Below are 10084 nucleotides of genomic sequence, written 5' to 3'. Positions count from 1 at the left end.
CAACATCCCTTCAGCACCTGACTATGGAGTTTCCATATCACATTTCATACGTTATGCCAGAGCTTGTCGTAACTACTCAGACGTTTTGTATCACACCAGACTAATTACAGTTAGGCTTCTGGAACAGCGTAATGTTGCTACAAAATTAAAATAATCACTAGAAAAGTTTCATGTGTCATAGTTTTCCTTTTCTCTTTTGTGCTTGACTTGACCTTTTATGAACAACTCGATGGAAAAAGCAGAGGACGCTTACCCTACCGGTGCACCTGGTCGATGCTCCCAGTTTTTAGTGGAGTCCGAGTTGCTCATTTGCTTTCGTTGATTTGCATGTATTGTGTTGATTATTTTATGTTCTTAAATTAAAACTAAACTATATTTTATACTTCTACAACACTCCCTTTACAAAACAAGTATTGACACTTCTGTTTCTGAACCTACCTCATCATTATACAGACTTACAGCCATTTTGGAAATTGGTATTTACAGACTCTTTCAACCAGTCTGTGTTAAGGTCAAGATGAAGAAACGATCATTTCTTCCACAACCGTTTCTGAACCTACCGCATCAATATACACACTTACGGCCATTTTGGAAATTGGTTTCCACAGACTCTTTAAAACAGTCAATGTTCAAGTTCAAAACGTCTTACATCCAATGCTTATTATCAGAAGTAGACGTACAAAAGCAGCAGTAAGAAGACCTATACTGCTACCACATACTCCAAAGTAGATATAGTTGAAAAACACCAGTTTCCACAGCACTAAATTACATTTTTGGGTGAATTTAAAACGGTAAACCTATACACATTTAAGCGAAAGAGAAATAGGTAATTGTTTCAAATTCTTTAAAACATGTCTTTAATCTTGTGTTCATTAAAAAAATTTAAAATTCATTAACCGTTTTTTTTTTTTTGTCATAATGTTGTCAAACATTTATACACAATTCGCATTGTGTGGTCGTAATTCAACGGAACAAAAAGAAGTGTATAAGTTTTTAATGAACGGAGTGTTTCAGAAAAAAAATGCTTAACAACTTTAATCAAACTTACATAAAAAGCGGGGGAAAACAACATTTGAACATTGTTAGGAACATCATATAGCCAATATTCTTTATATGACAGACACCACATACATTTCAGGTACTAAATATTTTCACAATAAGAAACGCTTCCTGTTATTTCCTACATCTTGTTAATATGGCAGACAACCGATACTTTTCAAAAAATAAATATTATTGCAATAACAAAAGTTTACTGTTATTTTGTATAGTAATGTAAATTGTGAATATGTTGAAAAAATAAAAAAAAAAAGATATAATTCAGTATACTGGAATTATATAAACGACAATATCAGGCCGACATCATTGTCATCAAAGACTTTAAGAAACACTGAAAAAGTTACAATAGAAAAGAAGTATCAATTTCATATTCCAAGGTTCCAACGGTAATCAAAAGAATGTTATCCGGGCACAAAGATCAGATTTCGAAAACAAACATACACAACAAAGAATGTAATGTAACTAAAATCATATATACAAAGTAACAAAAGTAAATGCGCAACTCGGACTACACTAAAAACTGGGAGAATGGATCAGGTACACCGGTAGGCTAAGCGCCTACTTTTCTAGAAACATCCACCGACTAGCTCACAAAAAGTCAAGTCCGGGGTAGACGAAAAAGGAACTGAAAACTATGACATGTTGAACAAATCAGGTTTCATGGCGCCAATAGATACACCGTAATGACCCGCGAGTTCATGATGGCGACCATAAAACTTCTGTAGTAATGACATCTTTCTTATAGCCACATAATCCTAGGCTTGTTCCAAAAGCCTACTTCTTAGAAGTCTAACGTGATACAAGAAGTCTGCGTAGTTTCGGCAAGCTCTGGCATCACGTATGAGTTGTGATATGAAAATTCCATACGCAGGTGATGAAGGAATGTTGCCACAGATGAAAGGAAAGTTGGTAATTCTGAATGAAAAGTCATCAATAGTTTTCATTTACTATCGATTTTGAAGAGTTGGTCAAGATATGAGGCTGACTCAGTGTCTGTATTATCCTTTACCTCAAGGTAAATGCAATGTATCAAATCCCCGAAATTAGGTTTAATTAAAGGTAATATGTCATATATATATAGAGCGGAAACTTATATTACAGGATCTAGCTAAACGATGTTCTTTCTTTCGGATCAGATCAGCTACAATAAAAGTGACGGAATAGGTCAGCAAGTAGAGGAGCACAATTTGTGCCCATGAGAATGCCCACCGTTTATTGAATAAAAACCCATCTACCACAAACTATGTATTTGGTTGCAAAAAAAATGACTTTTTTTATAAAATACTTCCGTATTGCGATTCTATTACCCGTATTACTAACACTAAAGTACATTAAATAAATAATGCTTATAATAACATTTTATCAAATAAAACAACTAACTATGAAATCCAGAATATGTGTCAATACTTTGTAGATTGTCTTATATAATGACCATCATTATTAAACTATACCGTGTTGTACAAGTCATACATTTTATTTGCGAAAACGCATCGAAGAAATATTCCATAAATACAGATTTGGTCTCTGTTGCAGATTTTTGAAAGGCGGCTAAATCCACAACAAGTTTAAAACTGTAATCGAGGGAACCAGGATTCCAGCGGAAATCAAATGAATGCAATCCGGGGACAAAGAACATGAAAAAAGAAACTGACACACACAAAATATAACATTAAATAACCAGAATAACACGTACAAAGCAACAAAACTAAATGAGCAACTTTGACTCCACCATAAACTTGGAGCACGACCCAGGTGCACCGGTAGAAAAAGCGTCACCTGCATTTATAGATTCGAAAAAGTCTGCATAGTTGCGGTAAGCTCTGGCACAATGTATGAGTGGTGATATGAAAACACTAACAAAGGTGCCGCAAATAAAAGGAAAATTGACAATACGGAATAAAACATAATTGCGTTTGTCTTATGGTTTGGTCAATAGTTTGCTTTTACCACTGATCTCTAAGTGTAGGTCAAGCTATGTGGTTGATTTTCCAGTGTCTGTAGTCTTCTTTATCTCAAGTTCCTTGGTGGTAGATGCGATATATTAACTCCCGGACAATAGAATTGTGAAATGACAATACGTCATCCATATAAGGAAACTGAGAAGAATCAAAATAGACTGTGGTTTTTGCTTTAAAGATAGAATTTAATGTACTGGACTAATATGAAACGACAATATCAGACCGGCATTATTTCACCAACGACTTTAACCAAAAACTAAAAAGTAACAATAGCAAAATATGTCTCTATTTGCAACAAAGGACGTCCAGATTTTAAAGCATATTTTGTGAAAAAAATATCAATATTTCTGTGTATAATCAAATCAGTTGCTGTAGAATTCTCACGGTAAAATCACCATGAAATGAGACACTGTTACTTCCTTACCGGAAGTGATCATCCGTATTAACAAAAATGTATGTCTCTAGCTAAAAAAAATATTTGATTAAAAAGCACATTTTATGAAAAACTATCATTTCATGGAAAGATGTATCAATATCAGTCAATTTTAAAATTCCCTTTATAACACTTCCTAATTTGAAGTGAACATCCGTATTAACACGGACGTAAATTTAAAAAAAAATGTAAATACAGAACTGCATACTGGTTAAATGCAATTTATTTCTATATAAAACGGGGTTTCTGTATAGGCCTCAAGTTCTTATACATATGCAAAATGTCATTCTTTGATATAGAATAAAAATGAAATTGATACGGTTTTTAATCATTGTTTTACCTGAAAAAAATATAAAGTACATAATATCAGATACTAATAAAAAGCCTTTAGACGGGATGAAAACATATTAGTACATTATTCTAGTTCACATAGTGCTGTTGTATTATAATACATATATACAACATACAAATACAATAAAAAATATAAATGGGTTTTCATATAAACATAAAAACTGACATCAATAACTTTATGTAGAAACGTATACTCTTCTGAATAGGTCTTTAAAAGATGCCAACGTACTACAATTTCTAATGTCTTCAGGTAAATTGTTCCATACACTAGTACCAGATAATATTAATGAACGATTGATAAGATTCTGTCTTCTAGGGCTAATTTCATGTACATATTTAAATATATTAATATTTGTAGTTGTACAATTGTAAAGTGCTTTAAAAAAATAGCCTATCTAAATACGAAATAGTAGTGTATTGGCATCCATCTAAATACAGGAAATAGGTTTTGTAATGGAGTCCTTATATTTTTGACATTAAGTATAATACGAACAGCCGCCTTATGTAACTTAAACATTACGTCAATATTACATATATTTTTGCTCTACATCATACAGTATAACGGTAGTTAAAATATCGAAACGTGATATTGTAATAAACAGAAATTAAAGCTTCATTGGATATATAATTTTCTAAGTCGTCTTAGTACACCATTTTTTTTTTAGATATTTTTTGTTAAATTATATTAAGGTGTGTCTTCCAAATTTCACATTCATCTATGGTAACACCCAATAATTTGGATGAGATGACATTCCCTATTAAAACAGCATTGATTCTAGTACAAATAGTATTAACTTTGCCAATTGTTGACTTGTTCCTATGAGCACACACTGAAATGTTCGTTCAAGTTCATATTCAATTTATTCTTATTCATCAGGTTATTGAATTAAGTAAATCTTCAGTTGATTAATCTTTAATAATTTGTACAGATTTGTCAAATACATCAGCAGAGGTGTCGTCTGCATACATGGTATGATGATAATATTTAAGACATGATGGATACTCATTAACAAAAAGTATAAAAAACGACGAAATTGTACATATTAGAGTTGATATTTAGTTATAAATTAAATAACAATGCTTTTAATTAATTTGTATAGTAAGTATTGATAAAGAATGAAAACATTACTTTTAAATGTACATGATACAATACTTATTTTATAATCCAGAATTTGTGTGAATGAATATAAATACGTTTGAAAATTTTCCAAAATAATGAGTTTTAACTTCTTACACGTCATATATATTGTTCTTTTTTAAATCGAAGTGAATCAATGTTTTATATACACATATTTGATCTCTGCTGAATATTCTAAAAAGCTAGCTCAATCCACAATAAGTTTTGAATAATCGTCATAAATTACATTCTTGTTCTCTTTCTTAACATCGAATGGCATTGATTTTACAAATTATCATTTCCAACAAATATAACAGTTTCTACACAAGTGTTACATATTCCAGAATGTTTCAATAACCAAAGGTTAATAAGCAATACCTTCCGTACATCTCGGCACATAAATCTTCTACAAAAGGAGGTTTAGAGTATTTTTTCCTCCGTCCTTATAGTAAAAAATATTCGGTTGATGTTTTATTTTTATTCAACAAAGGGTTTTGACCAAAAAAAATCCTCAGTACTGCGAGGATTCTAGATTGTGTATATTTAACTATAACCTATGGAAATAGCAATTCATCTAAATTTTATACGACTTACTTTGATTGTATGAAACTCAATGTACATAATTTACGGATGTATAAAAATATGGAAAACAACTTCGTAGACATAATATGGCTAAACTAGATGATACAAACATCAGCTTTATCATCGAATATAATACTTGCCTAAAAAAGTACAAGTGATATATGTTTCATCTTGGTATGTCTTTTTCAGAACCCTTTTCGACGAGAAACTTCGAATAAATTCCTTTTCTATAGAAAATAATAAAATGAAAATAAATAAATCTTTACATTTAAAGGAACTTTAGACAAAAGTATATTCATCATCTTGTTCATTTATTTACATTTTCGTTTTGTCTATTCTCTTTTGTATTAGGTTTCCCCTAAAATATTATTTGGGATCTACTTGCAGTGAGCGATTAAAAGCACTCAAACATGACGGACTCGAGATAGTACTGAAATAGGCTTGGTTATCAACATGTCTGCAAATCCTGTCAGTCAAAACATAATTTGCGGTAATGTCCGACCAATTAAAGCTAGCCTGCGAATAGTCTAAGTTTGATACTTCATCACGAGTCACCAGATCTATAGTTTCTATAGTTCTGGTTGCTGCTTCAAGTGACGACTCACACAATTTTGTACCAATGCAAACATTTCGTCGTTTTCCTGGATTTATACTGTCTTGTACGTTTTGTCTGACTGACCAATTCAGTTTAACTACACTTTCTGTGCATTTTTTGGATTCCTGTGGCCAAGAATTGTAAATGGCTCTCTTTTTACATGACGCTTCTTTGCTACTATACATATGTTTTAGGTCGCCAAGAGAGTTTCGATGACGTGTCCTTCTATATTCAGATGGCCAGAAGAGGAAAGAAGGTGCTTTTGAGTTTTTGATCTCCATGTAATGATGGTCTGCTTCTGTATTGTTTATTTCAGTCATAGATTGGTACGTATGAAGTTGTACATCTATTGTATGGTCCACAGGTACGACATAGGATCTTTCAGAAGACGCTATACTATTTGCTGCTCTAGAATCTCGGTTTGGTACTCTCGAAACAATGCTTTGTACCAAATCAGTATAGCTCAGTAAATCGATGTCATCAATATAGTCATATGAAGAAGTTTGTACTGTACTTTGAGGGACTGTTTCATTACTTTGTTGTTCGATCGATTCTGTTGGTGCAATGATTACACCAGTCTTGCATTTTCGATTAATGCAAAGATTGCAGGTGATAGATAAAGCCAACATAAAAACAAAACCTGTTCCTGCCATACCAAAAGCACACATTGTTCATACATTTTCAGGCCTAGAAAAGTAAATGATTAACCTGATTAGATGTATAGAACAAATCTGTTTTTTATTGCCACACCCACGTGATATTTTGTTTAAGGAATTGTGTGATATTGAGTTTAAATAATAATCGATGATATTATTTTTGGTGATACATGAATGACAAACGAACCGTATTCTCAGTGGAATCCAAAACTTTTATAGATTGATTTCAATAAATATATTTTTGACAGCACAGAACTCACCTGATAAAAACGTCCATTCCCCCTGTGCTCCTAAGATACCAGTTGTTAAGCCAATATCTGGTTCTGTGGTATGATCTATTCAGAACGTGACACAAAATTTTATTTAGTTAAGACTAATTTAGAAGAAATAAGCATAATGTTAAAGTTTATTTTTGTGTCGATTGAAAAAAATACATTATCGGCATTAAAAAAACAAACCAAAGTTCAACAAAGAGAAATTTCAACACCCAGCGTAACGTTTTAGCAAGCCATCTAAGGAGTCTGACTAGTTTAAAACAGTAAAATCTAAACCAAGCGATAATATCTGAGAATTGATTCATTCGACTTGCGCATATCAGCAGTCTGCAGAAATCCAGTTTATAAATGACAGATTTTAAACACCAGACCGCAACTTTAATAACCAAAACAACGAAATTGTTTTAGACCCAACGTTCTACTATCGCCGTATTATTTGAATAGTGAACAGTTTACTGAAAAAAAATAGCGAGACATTTTGATTTATAAAGTTCAAGAAAACAGACCAAAAAAAAGATTTTAATATATTAAAGAACACCAAAAGAATTTTTATTCAAGTTAATATATTATCGTTTACTAGAAAAAAAAGACCAAATAGATAAAATACCAACTTTTTAACGTTCTACTTGACAGAGTAACATAAAACAGACAGTTTCTGCAGCAAATACCGGCGGATTAAAGTGATTTAAGGAGAAATCATCGTTTCGGTTTCGGAACATTATAAGAAATGAATTACGGGTGCTTTTATGTCTTGTTTAAAATCATAAAATGTTAAAGAAGCTCTTTTTTGAAAAAAAAAAATGAAATATTGACAAATTTAATTTTGTATGGTTTCTTTTGTTGACAAGTTATATAAAATAAGTTAGTTTGAGATTTTTTTCTTACCCACTGATAATGTAGTTATATGTGCCATTTCCCTTAATTCGGTTAAGTCTGAAAAAATGAAGATCGAATATACAACGCATGTTACGATGAAATAATTTTTGTTTGTTTGTTTGTTTTGTTTTGTTTTGTTTTGTTTTTGTTTGTTTTTGTTTTTTTGTTTGTTTTTGTTTGTTTTTGGTTTTGTTTTTGTTTTTTTTATATTTGTTGAGCCGTTCGATGCGGAATCCAATATGTGTATAGGCGATATTCTTGCTTGGACATTCTTGTAAGCTCGTCATTGGAAATTTCCGGTAAATGCTTTAAAATCATACAAAAGTAACTTTACAAACGTCAATTTTATTTTTTTAATATAACGAATAATAGATTAATGGGGAAAGTAACCATAGTTCATCGACATTGGCAGCATTGCAAACAAACAAAAACAAAGCCAAAGAATCAATTGCCATGCATTGTTGAGCAAAGTACATGACTCTGGAATGGCGATATTTTCAGAACATTATCCAAAAAAATGATACATTAATGTCAAACTATTACTTTACTATGCAATAAAAATAGGATTTACCACCAAATTTTTTTTTTTTTTTTTTCATCAAAACGAGATAACATATTTTACAAAGCATTACGTCATCTACTCATAATTCTTGTGAAAAGACCTTATTTGACGAAGCTTGCAACTTCTACTTATAAAAAATTAGTACCAACCATAATAAAAGTGTTTAAACTATTACTACTTGTCATAAGCCAAAGAGCAATTATTGAAAAGCTTGTGATGTATATCATTGTCCAGCCTCGCAGTCACAGCATCACTTTTAAGCGACTTATATGTTTGGTTATGAAGTAAGCTAACATTCTGCATGCATACATAACATAAGTTAAAAGATGCTTTTGTAAAATAAGTACACTATAACGGTGGAATATATACAGCAGTGTATACATACACAACAAAGAACATAAAGTAACTAAATCATACATACAAAGTAACAAAAGCAAATGAGCAACTCGGACTCGACTCAAAACTGGGAGCATGGACCAGGTGCACCGGTAATTGTCCTCTGCCTTTCTAGAAACACCCGCCGAGTTGCTCATAAAAAGTCAAGTCCGGGGTAGACAAACGAGGAAATGAAAACTATATGACCCGTTGAATAAATCAGTTTTCATGGTGCAGATGGATACAACATAACGATCCACGAGAATTTCATTTGTGGCAATATTCCTTCAGCACCTGCGTATGAAGTGCTCATATCACAACTCATATGTTATGCCAGTGCTTGCCAAAATTATGCAGACTCTTTCCTTTTCTCTTTCGTCTATCCCGGACTTGACTTTTAAGCAACTCGGCCGGTGTTTCTAGAAAAAAAGCGGACGCTTAACCTACCGGTGCACTTTGTTCATGTTCCCAGTTTTTAGTGGAGTCCGAGTTGTTCATTTACTGTTACTTTGTATGTTTTATTTTAGTTACTTTACGCTCTTTGTTGTGTGTAACTGTTTGTCATGTCTGGTCTTTGTCCCTGGATTACATTATTTTGATTACCGCTATAATCTTGGTTCCCTTGATTACTCTTTTATCATCTTTATTAAAAATACCACTCATGTAATTGTTTTGTGCACGTGTTTCAATAAATTACTCCAATCAAACTACTTACACACTCAACATTCAAAAGAAATTGTATAAGAAGTAAAAGCCCTGAATACCAATCACGAAACTGTTAGCCAAGTTATTTATATTACAATGTTAATATTTTGTATCAATATCATATTTTCCAATTATCCTTTTGAAAGGCTTTCATGGTATGACTCTTCAACGGCAGTATGTTTGTTTATATCAATTGTTCTTTTTTGTGGCATGTTAGTGGTGCATCATCGACTCGTCCCGATGTCAAAATTGTTGATCATTATTTGATTGCTAGGTTGAATCGAAAATAACATGATAAACCATATTGATATATTTGTCGTTGCCCACATGGCACCTTATCATTACATTCCTGCCAAATCAACTAGATTATTTAAGCGCCATGATAAAAAATGATAATTCCCTACTTTCCTTTTTCGTTTACCATGAACTTGACTCTTTAATAGCAACTCGGCGGGTGTTTTTTTAGAAAAGCAGAGGACGCTTATCCTATCGTTGCACCTTGTCCATGCTCCCAATTGTTAGTCCGAGTTTTCATTTTGTTAC

This window comes from Perna viridis, chromosome 5, assembly GCF_037379345.1.
Source record: "Perna viridis isolate PV_CMFRI_1.1 ecotype Kerala chromosome 5, ASM3737934v1, whole genome shotgun sequence".
In the NCBI taxonomy this organism is placed as follows: Eukaryota; Metazoa; Mollusca; class Bivalvia; order Mytilida; family Mytilidae; genus Perna; species Perna viridis.
Note: the sequence above shows the minus strand (reverse complement) of the source record.